The 15,969-nt window shown below is 40.3% G+C and overlaps 1 long non-coding RNA gene across 1 annotated transcript; it reads left to right on the top strand.

Moving 5' to 3' along the window:
* Positions 1–7,326: 7,326 nt before the first annotated feature.
* LOC132587874 (uncharacterized) lies at positions 7,327–11,138 on the top strand. The gene is made up of 2 exons (XR_009556474.1): positions 7,327–7,456; positions 10,834–11,138. It is a non-coding gene; the product is annotated as an uncharacterized LOC132587874 (long non-coding RNA).
* The last annotated feature ends 4,831 nt before the right edge of the window (positions 11,139–15,969 follow it).

Raw genomic sequence — 15,969 nt, 5'->3', positions numbered from 1 at the left:
AATGGTGTTAACATCGCAAAAATGATCAGGTAAACTCTTATAACATCTGCTATATATAAAACTTTACTTTTCTTAAAATAACTGATAATAATAATACTTTTCTTAAAGTACGTAATAACTATGTATGAGAAACTCCCTTTGAATGGGGACGATATTAATTATATAAAAATAATAATTAATAAAAAGTTAACAAAAATACTCCCTTAACTGGAGAAATTTCAGAATCCCCCAAATGGGGGGGAAAGGGGAAATGGTTTACTGAACCCCCTATCTGAACCTAGAACCAACAGTGCAGGGCATTGATTTCCAAAAGGTATATTCACTTAATCCTTCTTCCCCTCTATCTTTTCAGGTTTAAATAACCAACAGCCTGCCAGTAGAGTTCAAAAACTAAGATATATACTGTTAACTCACAGTAGGGCTGTCAGTATTGTTTTGTGTATCATAAACTTCAATAGTTTCCTTATAACCAGTTTTTGTATAAAATTCCAAAATATATATAATCTTTACGTTATTACCCAAAAGAGATTAAAATGTGAAAAAAAGTTTTGTTCTTATATAAGCAGTTGAAAATAGGTAATAAAAGTGGGTTGAAGGAAAATTATAAACAAAATTATAAACAAAAAGTTATTACTACCAAATATTAAGTATTAAAGCTGTATAATACAAACTTCAATGACTGATAAGCCCCTTTATGTGTGTTACTATCAATTACTGTCATCTCATATTAAACCAACTGTTATAACTCCTCAGCCTTAGTCATGCATTCATGTTAGAGTTTTTAAATTCTTCTTCTTCTTCTTCTTCTTCTTCTTCTTCTTCTTCTTCTTCTTCTTCTTCTTCTTCTTCTTCTTCTTCTTCTTCTTCTTCTTCTTCTTCTTCTTCTTCTTCTTCTTCTTCTTCTTCTTCTTCTTCTTCTTCTTCTTCTTCTTCTTCTTCTTCTTCTTCTTCTTCTTCTTCTTCTTCTTCTTCTTCTTCTTCTTCTTCTTCTTCTTCTTCTTCTTCTTCTTCTTCTTCTTCTTCTTCTTTCAAAAGCTTTTCCTTCTCTGCAGTAGGTTTAATGTCCAATTAATTAAGCAAAGCATGCCCAAAAGATGTAGTTGCTGCTCTGAGTAGCATTTGGTAGTTATATACATGAGTTTCTGATGTTGTAGTCCAATAGAGCCTTGACCAATTTCACACTAGATCTTTAATCCTGGTTTAGCCCTGTCCCCAAGCTGACATTCTACACTAAAATCATGGAATCATAGAGTTGGGTTTACTGATCCTGTGATTCTAGTGTAGAATGTCAGTTTAGGGACAAAATTAAACCAGGATTAGAGGTCTAGTGCAAAATTGGTCCTTGTCTTGAAATTGTATAGATGTCACACAGCTTAATTTTTTTTTTTTTTACAAGGCTTCCTGTGAGAGATTCAGTAGGATTTGAATCTTTTTGCCAGAATGTACTAAAGATCCTCTCTTGTGTGCTTCCATGAGGATTTGGGCTCTATTTCTAAGATATAGCAGTAATATCAGAACATCTCTGGGTTGGTTTTGACACACACTTGTTAGGGGACCAAGTCTAGAGAACTTACCTAAGCCAAGGCCACCCCATTTTCCAGTTCAAGGGCTTTCTCTAGCCTTGCAAACAACAAGATGCCAAGTCCCCTACAAAATCAGTGTCTTCATCCAGCCCCCTAAATGTTGAATTATAATCCTTCCATCTGTTTTCTAACATTAAAAGTCCATATATTAAGTTGTATTCTGACCTGTGTAGTGGTTGAATTGAATTTTTCCCATCTTAGGAACTTTGATTTCTGTAGCTTGCTCTGCCATCTTAGCTGTTTCCTTCAAACTGTTCACGGTTTTCTTTATCTCCACTTTTATTGGCTGGAGAGCTTCTTCCATTAATTTCTTTAAGGTTTTCTCAAAATAAGAGAGAAGGTCTTGTCTGAAGTCCATAAAGTCTTGCCGACTCAGTAAATCATTGTTCTCTGATCGTTCTCTCTGCGAGTAGTTGTCAACAGGTGCCATTTTATGATCTGCCGGGGAGCCCTGTGCTGAACTTTTCATTACTTTTCCTGACAACATTTACACTTTCACTAAGTCTTTCAGAAATGACTTAAATATGTGTCCTGTAAGTCTTTCCACTACTGGATGCAAGATTCTTTGGCTGCTGTGATTTAAAAGGCTTTTTAGAAGAGAATGCCGGAGAGCTCAACTATTTTCGTCCACCATGAACGCACCATGATGCTCCACCCCGCCCCCAAACATTAGCATTTTGTATATTTTTTTCTTTTTATTTTCTTTGGAGTCAATGCAGCCAGATGAGCAGAATAGATTTTGTTCCCTATTGTGAAAATGAAAAAGGCCTAGATCTCGCTGAGGTGGTGGCCTTTGCAACTTCAGACTGCTGGTGAGGGATCTGTAACTTGTTATATGTGGAGAAATCAGGATGTCTGGAAGACCCTCTAGTAGACAGAGGTTTTTTGTTTGTTTTTTTAAATGAAAGACTTGGATCGTATTGAGCCCTCCGCTGCCAAATCAGACCTTGGCTTATTGTCTGAAGTGAGAATCAGGCCAAAGGATCTGCAGTGTCTTGGGCTGTATTTATAAACAGAATTTGTTTGAAAAAGTAGTAGAATTTTCCTGGTCTCTATTCTGAGTTAATTTTTTATATGCATGTGTCAGTCAAGTGCAGTAGTTGCATGTAAAAGAAGGGGAGAAACATTAACCTCTCTCTAGCTCCATTTTTCCTCTCTCCTCCATTTGCCCAGTCTTTCTTTCTGTTTGTTGGCCCTCCAAGGCAACTGGTATGTGAAACAAGATAGTGGTCTAATCCAGCAAGGCACCTCTCAAGTTCTTTCCCTCTCACAATTGCCCACTGGCTTGATCTTTCTGCCTGATCATATTTCCCTCCAGCCACCCCTCCTCGTTAACACCATTCCACCCTTCCCTTTACTCACCACCTCTTCCTCCTTCTGATGCCATGCCAGTTTTAGCCAGTGTAGTATGTACTCTCAATGGAGCAACACACAATGGCAACTGAGATCTCTTGAGGTGTTCTCATGAGATCTGGATGTGAAAGAACTGTTTTTTCTTTTAGCATTGTCTGTACACGTAGAGATATAACTTTTACATTTTTGGTATCCCCCTCCCCACTTTTTAAGCATTTTTCTGCAAACCTGTGTTGTAGATGTATGTAGTTCTAATGTACAGTTTTAAAAATCTACATTGGGGAGCCATACCTGGCTCCTTAGTTTATAGATTACTCATCAATACAAAATGAGAATTATTTTAGTGAACATTTTGGATTTTTTTAGTCCTATGAGCATATGGCATGTAATGCAGAGAGGGAATGGTTGGTGTGATGTTAGGGCTGCTGACGAGCCACCTCCTTGGCGTAGCGGAAATAAGTAGATGCATCTGATTAGGATTTGGAGAAGTCCCAGTTGATTCATACAGATTTTAATGGCAGCTGAAGAACTGCAATTTCTTCCACTGTGCAATTTGTACTTCTTCTCTGGCTTCTGTGATCACTTTCCGGAGTGCAAGGATGTAAGCCAGCGTGTCTCAGAAACCACTGAAGCATGAAATATTTTAGTTCTGCATAAAGTTTTTGTCTTTGTTTGCTTACCAGAGTTGCTCTAAATACTTCAGTCTTAAGTTTTTGCTAACAAAAGACTACTCATACCTCAAGCGACAAGGTTCATTATTTGCAAGTATTATGTTGCCATGGCAGTTGTTTCATATGCAGTTCTCAATGGTTTCTTTTTTGAAGGATTAAAAATTGCTTTGAACTTTGTACCCTTGTGTCCGCTTTACTTAGTTTGGAATGAAAATTAAAACTCACAAGTTGGGAATATGATTGCACTTCAGATATTGTGCAGAGATTAATTAGATCATTTAAATTCATGCCCAGCTCCAAGAACTGTTCTTTTAATTATACTTTATTCCGTTCTTTTGCACTTATAAATTTTTACAAGACTCAGTATTTTCCTGTGTAAACCCAGTACTACTAATACAATGGATCTTTCAGTCAACCGTGTATTCTTAGGAAGGGTCAACAGTTTTGTTTGGGGAACATCATTTACACTCCGCCTTTCTCCCCATTGACCATCCAAAGTAGCTTACTTTGTTCTCCTTTCCTCCATTTTATCCTCACAACCACTATTTGAGGGTAGGTTAGGCAGAGTGTGTGCAACTGACTCAAGGTCCCCCAGTGAGCTTCCATGGCAGCATTGAGTATCCAGACTTGGATTTCCCAGATTAAAGTCTGACACCCAAACCACTACACTACACTAGTCCTTTTGTCTTTTCACTGACACAGGTTATGAGCAAACAAGATGGATGATTCTAGTATGGAATTTATGTTTTTTAGTGATACTGGTATGTTTTTAAAACTGCTGGTAGCTGCTTTGAGGATCATTGGTCATAAGACAAGATATAACTGGAAATGGCACCGAGAATTTGTCAGCCACACAGCATTGTCTGTTACTGCTCTGCTGTATCCATCTTGTGTTGTTTTGTATATCCCTAGCAGCAGCACCGTTAAGGCTAGTTGAGAGTTTCCTTACATGTTCCTAGCACCAGTCATTTCCGACTCTGGGGTGACGTTGCTTTCATACGTTTTCATGGCAGACTTTTTACGGGGTGATTTGCTATTCCTTTCCCCAGTCATCTACACCTCCCCCCCCCCCCCCCCAGCAAGCTGGGTCCTCATTTTACCGACCTCGGAAGGATGGAAGGCTGAGTCAATCTCGAGCTGGCTACCTGAAAACCCAGCTTCCGCTGGGGATCGGTCTCCGGTCGTGAGCAGAGTTTAGGACTACAGTATTGCAGCTTTAACACTCTGCGCCATGAGGCTCCTTGGATTGGATGTAAAGGAATGTAAAGGATGTAAAGGAATACCGGTGTTACCAGAGGTTTTACTGACAGCTGTTGCTAGAAAACATTTTGGTACTATTCTTGATGCAAAAATGCAAGCCAAACATTACCCCCCCCCCCAATCACATGAACTTCTATGTGTTTGCTAGTCGGTGCTATCATCTAAACAAAAATTATGACCCATCTTAATGTCCAGCTCTCCTGTCTTCATAACTAGCTCACCTTTGTTTGTTTTTGGCCTAAGTTGTCAGCATAACTTTCAGGATGCACCCTGTGCTGCGTCTTGCCAGTAGGAGAGTCCAGTGTCATTAGATAATATGTCAGCGGGGAGCCAGGTTCTGCTTTTCAAACGAAAGCAGAGAAGTATTTATCTCTGGAAGCACTATGCATACTGAACTTGTATAGTATTGTCTCATAGGGCTGTCCTCGCCTTCCAAGTATATCCTCCATCCACAGAGCAGGGAACTCACTTCTGCCAGAAAATGTCTCTCCTCTAGTTACTTTTGTATTATCTTCTTTCTGCACCACTTTAAAATGGCTGTTGTCAGTGGCTTTAGAAGAATGCAGCTCTCCTTAGGATCAGATGCAATATATTTGATTATGCAAATATATTTGGCCAACAGGCAGAGTTTCAAAAAGAGTAACAAATCCATCTGAGCATCTGGGAGGGCTGCAAGCAGAGGGCAAATGGGGGGAAAGCCAGCCTGGGGCCCCTAAAGGTGTGGGGGCCTAGAGGCCAGGGCCTTCTTGGCCTAATTGTTAATCCAGCCCTGAGAGTGATTAGGAGAGGCCATATTTGCCTGCATGTGGCAAGCATGATAGTCAGATACAGGCTTTTATTGTTGGTTTTTTTGTCACCACACAAAAGGATATTAAGTCCTGGCAAGCCAGCCTCCGTTTGTAGCTTTGCCTCTTTAATGCCTCTTTCCACATGGGGGCAGCCTTGTATGGCTTCCCTGTTGTTGCTGCCAATCATGACAGGATTCCCTCAGCTTCCCTGCCCCTGTTCCCTGGCAGAGCCTGACCATGCCACCAAGGCTTTCCCAGAGTTTTTTGGGGGGTGGGGTGGGGTTTAATGTTCTAATTGGCCCTGCAGAATTTCGCAGGATCTATAAGATGGAGATGTTCTGCCAGGCTTTCAAGTAAGGACAGTGACGCTGGCACCTTATTCTACCATCCCTTTGGGCTAACCCCTCCCCACTGTAATGGAACAACAGAATTGAGAAGAATCCATCAGGGTCCCCATAAGAGGTGATATTTTATTCGGGATGGTTTAATGTTTTTAAATCAATGCATTTTTGTTGTTGCACATCGGCCAGAGCCTGGCTTTGGGCAGGATGGGATGATTAATTAAATCTAATAAAATAAATAAATAAAATAATTTGCATATCAGGTTCTCTGAATCCCCAACTTTCATTATTTAAAAATTAAATCTGTATCCTCTTTCATTGCAGAGATATGGTTATAGTTCCACACCAAAAAAGGCTTGAGTCTCACTTTTTATTTTTAAAAAATAAAAGTTGGGGGTTCAAAGAGATTGTTTTAATAGTATTCAGTTACCAGTTAAAAGCTGCACTATAGGGCTGGGGGCAAAGAAAATGGCAACTGGGTGGCCAGAAGCAGGAAAATCCAAACTTTCCTATCCACAGGGGAGCCATCCAGACTTGGCTACAGTCTTTCCCAAAACCTCACAGCAAAGCAGGTTTGGGAAGGATCAGAGAAAAGCTGGGGAAGATCTGAGAGGTGCACAAATGCAACATGATCCTATAGAACTGCATATGGAAAAGGCGATGGTTATCACATGGAAGGAAGCTTCCCAGCACCTGTACTGGCTGCAAGTCCTTAACGCAGCTTACATGCAGCTGTTCTTGTGGATGCCCTTCCAGGACTTTCCTCACCCGCATGGCTTAGACAAGGAGAGACGATGTGTACTCACGGTGTTTAATGCAATGTTATACTGCATTTTGGCAGGGGAAACAAGAAATTCAGCCAACTGGCGATGTTGGTTCTAAACGTAGGGCAAAGATGGGGCTGAAAAATAAGGATTCAAGATGCAGCTGTCTTTACCTGTTTTAGGGCCAGGAGCCACAGTTCGTATTCTGAATGATGCTAAATGTATCCCTCTTTTAGACCAGGGAGTACACTGTGAACCACACAGCTGCAGGCTAAGCCTGTTTACGCTCTGCACTGACCCATGAGATTAGTGTGCTTCGGCCCTGAATGCAGAATATGACACAAGTCCACTCAATTTTTGTACTTTTCTTGTTCAATAATGGTATGAATCACTGTAGGCTGGAAAATGCTGGGCTCATTGAACATACATGCTTGGCTTCCAAAGTAAACAAGGGCTGGCAAACGATACCTTAAAGCATCAGAATTTTATTTTAAAAATTCCAAATGTGAGTAACGTCTTAAATCCCTCCTGTCTCACAAGCGTAGTTAACCTAAACAGCTTTTATTTTTTTGTCAGGAAAACCGCAGTCAGTCAGGTCTATACACTGAAGAAGAGCCCGTGGCAGCAGTGTAACCAAAAGACAGTCAGGGGTCGAGGTCCCAGGAAGCTTTTGAAGATCTAAAGGGCCAGACACAGGTGCGTCGTCTAAATCAGGTAGGGGTAGGAGTCCCCAGGGCAGCAACTGAAAGAGAGGAACAGGAGCTTTAGCCAGGAAACAACATCACCTGAGAGATGGAGTGGAGTAAGCCCTGAAGCTAGTGCTTTATTGGGCCTGATGAGCTCAGGTTGTCCCTTGGGATCTGTTGATAGAGAGCTCAGTCTTGAAGTGCCAGGATCACGCTGCCAGAATGGCAAAGGAATAAGAAGCCAGGCTGCTCAGAGCTCAAATTTACCCTGTGCACGCATGCACAGGGGCACCTTACAATTTCATATTACTATCCAACTACTGAATCTTACCACTTGTTTACTGGGGGAGGCATGTCTGGGGTTGTTTGTTTTTCCTACTTGCTTACAGACTTCCTGGTAAATGTATTAATAGACCATACAGCAGGCCCTTTGCATGAAGTCATTCTTGGTTGTTTTTCTTTTCCCATTAGCTTTGAGCAGACATTTGCCCACTGAAAGAAAAATAATGACCCTTATTTACTCTTAGGGCAGTTGGGAGGTGGTTTAAAAAAAAAGTGTTTTTTTTCCAACTCAGCTCTAAACTATTAGCCACTGACTTGGGGACCAGACAGCCTGATGTGCACCTTTTTGTATTTAATGTCAAACTGAAGGCGATTTAAGCATGATGGCACAATATGTGAACTGCATATTCTGTCTATACTTTAGATCAGGGGTCCCAGTGTGGTGCCTGTGGGCGCCCTGGCACCTGCTGACACCTTTTCTGGCACTCACCAAGAGTTTTTAGAAAGTAGGTGGGGCCAAGTGGGTAGGGGGTTTTGCCTGCCAAGGCTTCTGAATGGCTATTGGAGATTTGATTGGCTGGGCACATTTTTTAAAATGTTGCTTTGGCAACAGCTGCTGCTACAACACAAGAATCTTTACTGTGTGACTGAAGTAAAGCTATGACAATCATTTTGCGGCTGGCTCCGCCTCTGGCAGCAACCATTTCAGCAGCCATTTTGTGGCTGAGCCTACTATGCTGTGTCAGGATTCCAAAAGTAGGGGACCCCTATAGAAAAATCGTGAAAGGCATATGATTATCAGCTGTAAGGAAGGACATCAGAATTTTCTTTTTTTTTTTAATCCGCTTATAGCAAAACCTTATGCATATCATGGGTCTACAATTCTGTGTCCAAAAATAAAAGTTGCCAGAAAGCCCTAGGAGAGCCAGTTTGGTGTAGTGGTAAAGTGTGCGGACTCTTATCTGGGAGAACTGGGTGATTCCCCACTCCTCCACTTCCAGCTGCTGGCATGGCCTTGGGTCAGCCATAGCTCTAGCAGAGGTTGTCCTTGAAAGGGCAGCTGCTGTGGGAGCCCTCTCCAGCCCCACCCACCTCACAGGGTGTCTGTTGTGGGGGAGGAAGGTAAAGGAGATTGTGAGCCACTCTGAGACTCTTTGGAGTGGAGGGCAGGATATAAATCCAATATCATCTTCTTCTAATCTGTAGGATACATTCATTTTCATTTCCTGTTACCTACAGTTCTGGCTCTTCATCGCAACGAATACATGGAAATTATCTGCAAGGATTTTAGGGGAAGTTATTATGTGGGAGCAGGCCCCCACTTCATTAGGATCACAGCCTGTTCTATGCAGTATTACATACAGAGTTCCTGTGCTGGTGTAACTCCTAAAATATGGACTGTCCTATGTTAGTGTACTAACCTATGTTAGTGTACTAGTACTCTCACAATACAGATTTCATTTGCAAAAAGGTAACAGATAGTAAATCAGGCACACTCTTCTGTCTAAAGTAACAGGAATTAAAGGTAAAGGTAATCCCCTGTGCAAGCACCAGTCATTTCTGACTCTGGGATGATGTTGCTTTCACAATGTTTTCATGGCAGACTTTTTACGGGGTGGTTTGCCATTGCCTTCCCCAGTCATCTATACTTGATCCCCAGCAAGTTGGGTACTCATTTTACCGACCTCAGAAGGATAGAAGGCTGAGTCAACCTTGAGCCGCCTACCTGAACCCAGCTTCCGCCAGGATCGAACTCAGGTCAGAGCTTGGACTGCAGTACTGCAGTGTACCACTCTGTGCCGTGGGGCTTCTAATTTCTAACAGAAATTAGAAAGTGTAATTATGGTACTATTTACACCCAGGTGAGCAGTAAGAACAAAGTACTTCAAATTTGCAACCAAGAAAGATATTTAAGACTCTGTCCTCAGAGGAGGGTAATTTCTGCCATTTTTTCATTTTGCTTGGATGGAAGTAGTTGATCTCTTGGCCTTGATCCCTGAGGTTTTTTCACTCATTTGAATGAAAAAATGCCAGAAATTAAATTCTTAAAGTTAGGTTTTCTGATCATTTCAGAGCCTTGTAAAGCCAAAGAAATGGCTGTGATCCTGATCCATGAGTGTATTGGAGGGGGTTTTTTTGTCAGATTCCCTCCATGAAGACTTTTTTGCTTAAAAAAACGAACAAAAAAACCCTCATCAGACTTTCATAGAATCACAGAGTTGGAAGGGACCTCCAGGGTCATCTAGCCCAACCCCCTGCACAATGCAGGAATTTCACAAATACTTCTCCCCCACACCCCCAGTGACACCTGCTCCACACCCAGAAGGTGGCCCAAAAAAACCAACCCTCCAGGATCCCTGGCAAAACTGGCCTAGAGAAAAATTGCTGCCTGACCCCAAAGTGGCAAACATCATTCCCTAGGTATGTAAGAAAGGGAAATGCTGTTCACCACTTTGGGGCCAGAGAGCAAGTTTTATCCAGGGATCCTAGAGGGTTTTTTAGAAACTGTGGGACCTACCTGCACTACACTGTTAACTGGTTTTATGCTATTCTTACTGCCAAGTCTTTTCCCCTAAACTTAAAGAATCCTTCAATCAGACATTGTTTGTGGATACGGTTTTAAGTTGTTACTAATAATTCACTGTTATCTGCTGGCATGCAATGCATTGGTACTACTTGATCTTTATATCTATAAGTGTTTTCAGTGTTTTTATTGTTGTGTTGTTTTGTTAAAAATAAGAAAAACCCAATAAACAGAAATTGAAAAAAAAATCCTTCAGATAGTTAGAAAGGGAGCCGATAACTCTCTCTTGAAGATTCTTGGCTTGCTCACTGAAACGTACCTCCCTCTTCCCCTCCCTCCTAGATTACAGGTTTGACAGAAGAGCTGCTGAAAGCAAAACTCATTGGGGAACACAGTCCAAAAGGCTTGAACAGTTGCTAGCTTTTGTGGGTTTTTTCACGTTGCTGGATTACAGCTTGTGACTGTGGATGTTTTCTTTATGTCATCGAAGCTTACTTTGCTATGTGATCTCTGAACTCATCCTTGTAAGTGGCCTGGCAAGAGTAAACAAAAAAGACTTTAAACTGTTGCTTTCCATTCAGGTGATGGACCCTGCGGATTGTGCTACTACTGAAGAAAACTCCACGCTCTCCAGTGAACGATGTGGAGGAGAGTAACTGGGCACCCAAAATAATCCTATGAAGACTTTTGTATGCAAATAACAGAAAACTTGTTTGATTTTTAAATCTGAGTATTTCTTACAATTTATTACAAAAAAAATTGCCTTGTTTTTACACTTGCACATATATTTTTGTGAAAAGGATACCATTATTGACGCTATCAGAATGCTTAAAATATGCTTGTTTTTCAACTGGTGGGATATATTCCATATACCTGTGCCTTGCCTCACTGTCAAAGAGAGTTGCCTATGAAATAGTGTTTTCACATATCATCTCAGTTGCTGCCATGTATCAGGCTTCTTGACTAATATTTAAAATATTTTTTGCTGCAGGCTGGCAAGATCTAGAAGCCACTCACAGAGTTTCTGGCATTAAATGCAATATTATGCTTTGGAATATAGGCAACGATTCAACTGTATGAAACCCTGGATTGCCAGGAATTCAGAAAATGGAGGAGAGATGGGTGGTTTATTTTGCCATAACTTTGTTTCAACCCAGTTCATACACTCTCCTGTCAAGCAGCTTTATTTTTTTCCTACCCAGTTGCATGAAGACCAAGCACTTTTTATCTATCCATTTGCATACAGACTGAGCAGTTTAATAATAAGCACACACCCAGTAGATGATAACAAAGAAAACAGACATTTGTTTTTGTTTTTAAAAACAGAATTCCGGTGGTAGGGGTTCATAAATGTTGCTATGCTGTTTAGCTCCTACTTTACCAGAGGTGCAGTGAGGTCACCTGTTGCTACAAATAAAGGGCTTCCCTTTTCTGGAATTTGGAGAAAGATTTATTTTTTTTTAATCATAGTAACTCCTGTAAATGAACATATCCATGGAAGCTAAAGCCAGGCCTCCTTTTTACATTTTTCTTGCTATTATTTTGCATGTTCTTGATTACATTTTTAAGCATCTGGTAAAGAAAATAAATTATTATTGTGGATTTAAAAAAGATTTAGTAACTGACAAAATGTTTTCAGGGGTTTTTTTTGGGGGGGGGGGGAATGGAAGTACAGAAAAAGCACAAGGAATTGTGTACCAGATCTTTTAGAGCAGTAACATGTTTTAAGCCAAAGATATTGGGAACATCCTGCAAACAGCTAACTGTTAGTAGTGCCTTAGTCCAACAGCAGCAGCACCTTCCATCCCTGCTTTTTAAAATATATATTTCAGTACTAGTAGCAGAGATAGATCAATAATCCAAAGATCAGATTCCATGAGTGATACTAGTCAGACTCTTAAGTGGACCAGATTGCAAGGTGGCCTCAATTCTGCAATGAGAGGGGAAAGGGGGAGGGATGGGGCATAGTTTTCTAACCTCCTTAAGTATAGGGGCAACCCCTATGTTTTGGTAAGCAGTTTCCAGTGAGGGATCTGTCCTCTGGTGCTCACCAACCTGTACATGTGGGAGATGCCTCTGAAGTAACCACGGCTACGAAGCAGCAGTTAAATCTGGTAGCTGACTGAAAAGTGTTGCATGCCTGAGAAACTTTAAGTGACAGCCATCAAGCTGTCACATCCTAGCACCAAACATGAGGCATCTGTTTCAGGTTATTCTTTAGACAACGCAAACTACTTCAAATGCTGGCAGATAGCAAATCTGTCTAGTTTAATCTTACATTTCTAAGCCATGTCAGATTGTATTTTGGAAGGGATCCAGTGGAGGAAATATTTGGCAAAATGCTTATCAACGTATAAAGGCGTCTGTATTGCTTAAGCTTTGATGAATATTCTGGGAGTTGTACTGTAATTGATTTAGAAGATGGTAAAAAACTACAGCAGTTGCTTGGGTTATTAAAGAAATGTTAAAAGTTCGTTTAGCATCATCTACTGAGAAGCATGCTATTAATATAGTTGACTAGGACTGACTTTGGAGACTTATTAGAAATGATAAATGTTAAAAAATGCAGTTGGCTTTTTCTATTTATGAGCCTTAATAGTAATTCGGTAGTATAATGGTACAATAATTCTGGCGTTAATAATAGTGATCAGTACTGACAGCTACCCCTTTCACCTGTGGAACTTTGTAAAGTATGTTTTTTTTAAAGAATGTTAGAATTTAGAACAATATCTGATATTTAATAAACTTTTCAACAATGCTTGGAGTACTGTCCTTATGTATTCCTAGTGTAGCTTAAATGTAAAAGGCCTTATTCATACAAACAGAAAACAAGTTAGCCAGGGAACTAAACAGATGAAAGATTCTTCTATCACTACATGTTCAAAGCTAGCTTAACTAAACAGCTAGACTCCCCCCCCCCTTCCCTGGCATCTTGTTTTCCATGAGCATGGGTCCCCCCTCATGATAGAATATGACCATAAGATTTCCCCTCCCCCACCCCACCCCGTCTGAAGTGGTACAGCCTGGCAGCAGTTCTGCAGCTTATTACCTATTTGTTAATATTAAAAAGATAGTCCCCGGTGTAAGCACCAAGTCATTACCGACCCATGGGGAGACGTCACATCACAACCTTTTTGTTATGGGGTGGTTTGCCATTGCCTTCCCCAGTCATCTACATATTTCCCCCAGCAAGGTGGATGCTCATTTTACCAACCTTGGAAGGATGGAAGGCTGAGTCAATATATAGGTATACACTTTTAGGTTATATACCAAGGTACCATTCTGTGGAGGGAGCCTGTTTACTGAGGTTTCACAAAATCTGCATGCTCTGAAACAGCACTGCAACTTTATTTTCAATATACATGATTTATTTTTTCATTGTGAGACAGGAATAAACTCACAGATAAAAGTGTATGTAGCACATCGCAAACATTTTAAGAAGGCAATCTTGTTCATGGACGGACAAGATGGGGGTGGGGAATCCAACGTTCAGCCTTCCCCTACTTATACTTCTCATCTAAGGTGCTCTCTGGAAATGAACTAGGTTCATTCGGCATGTGAAGATTGTGCTGTGATTGCTCATCGAGAGTACATCCATCTTCACCAAAGAGTGAAGCACAACAAATAATGGAGCAGATACATTATAGTTCTTGTTATTCTGCAAGCCAGAGTGGTACATTAGAAAAGATACTGTTTCGAACTTGAAATTAGTGTCAGGTTACATACCTGTCACAATATTTAACTGACCTGCCTGTGTTTTGAAACAGGTTCATTTGATTACTACCTGGGCACCACTTGATCATATTGCATTTTTGATCAGGAAGCTGGAGGAGTTGAACAATGCTATTTTATTTCCTCTTTGGATTTCCAATTACAAAATCACTTCACAGGGCAAGGAACAGGTATAAGAGCACTCAACTCAGTAATTCCCAACTTGTCTTTACACAGGACTACAAGCAATACAGCTCTTGGCAGGAATGTGGAACAACTTAAAATGGAAAAAAAAAAAAAACAATTGGTTTCAATGACCTTATCACCACTGCATACCAGACTTTGCAGAACTATTAAGAAAGGCTGCCACCAATGTTCCCTCTAAGCTGCAGAGTCTTGTGAGCAAAAATTCTACTTTGTGAACTACTGCATACATTAGTTTGCTCTGGGGTCATCAATCCTGAGCTAAGACAAAAATGTGTGAGCTGGAGGCTTAAAAAGCTGTGAGCTAGCTCACGCTAATTCAGCTTAGAGGGAACACTGGCTGCTACCCATGTGTTGACTTACAGTGCTGTCTTAAGCAAGGTTACTTCCTTCTAGGCCCATAAGGTGAATGGACTTTAAACGGTGTAATTCTGCTTAGGACTGCACTGTAAAAAATATTCAGGATATGTAATCAAAATTCATTTACCATTTATTCACAAGAAGGAAACCTGCTGCTAGTGGGAATGATTTTCAGAGTATTGGAAGTTGAAAATTAAGGGCAACTGGCAACAGAATTAACACTTCAGGAGATTGCAAACAGAACTAATTTGTACTCTGAAAACTTTCTACTTTAAAAATGGAAACAAATAGCTGGTAATTTGGAAAGCTATACAATATAAAAGTTTTTCCACTCTCCAAGTCGGCTGAACTTATTATTATTTAGTAGTTTTTCCATTAAGTGTTGTGAAACAGTTTTTAAAAAGTCCCATTAAGATTAGTGTGGAAGCCTTGAACAAACGAAAAGGAAGGACTTCTCTAAGATCTTCATTAATCTGAAATTAAAACAAAAAAAACTTAAAAAGACGACAGACGAGGGTTGTTTGAAAATCATTCTCTACTGATGGCCTAGGGAGAATCCAGCTTCTCTTAAAATATCATGCAACAACTATCCTTTCTTTTTAGGGTGGTTTTTTTTCTTTGTATATCTATTTGTGTGTGTGTTTGCGTGTGTCTGCACTTGGAAGTCATGGTGACTTCTGGGGACTGACCCCTACTGGGGGCCTGGAGGATATTTAGAGAGGTGGCTGACTAGAGCCTACCCATGTCCTCTCAACTGGGTATTTCAAGGAGGTCTCCCATCCAAGTACTAACCACAGTTGACCCTGCTTAACTTCTGAGATCTGACAAGAACAGGCTTGCCCTGGCTTTTCTCTTTAGTTTTTTAACTCATCTGAGACTAGGCACATTTAAACTTAAGACATCCTCTTCTTTTGTTCTCCATATATATATGGGACACCTATACTTCTCCTAAGCTCTGAAGAGGAATCAAACTCCAAGGCCAAATCTGACGTAAATGTTACTTTGTTGGGCCAGGCCATGTGGCCATAAATTGTAATGCCAGGTACCTCAGATACAAACTTTATAAATTACACAGGCAATGAATTACGTATATTTTTTATACAAAATAGTAACAAAAACAATTGATTCCTAGGAGTGAAAGCAATGATTTTCTGGGGAACCCACAAAAGCCCCAATAAATATATTTAAACATAAGCAAGACTAGTTTTTTCCCCAAGGGATATCATAAAAGGGATATTGTTCGTTCGATTTTAATACGGTCAATGACCAGCACAAATCAGAACAAGTTAACAAAAGCTAACAGACAAAGCTAAAATACTTACAAAATACTCAAGTATCACTTAAAATGACAACAGAGGAATAGAGTATATAAAATAACAATTAAAAATTAGCTTCAGAACATAATATATCTTTGCAAACTTTACAAGCAATTGGAAAAAACT

Source organism: Heteronotia binoei, chromosome 19 (genome assembly GCF_032191835.1).
Source record: "Heteronotia binoei isolate CCM8104 ecotype False Entrance Well chromosome 19, APGP_CSIRO_Hbin_v1, whole genome shotgun sequence".
NCBI lineage: Eukaryota > Metazoa > Chordata > Lepidosauria > Squamata > Gekkonidae > Heteronotia > Heteronotia binoei.
This window is presented reverse-complemented; position numbering and strand designations above follow the sequence as displayed.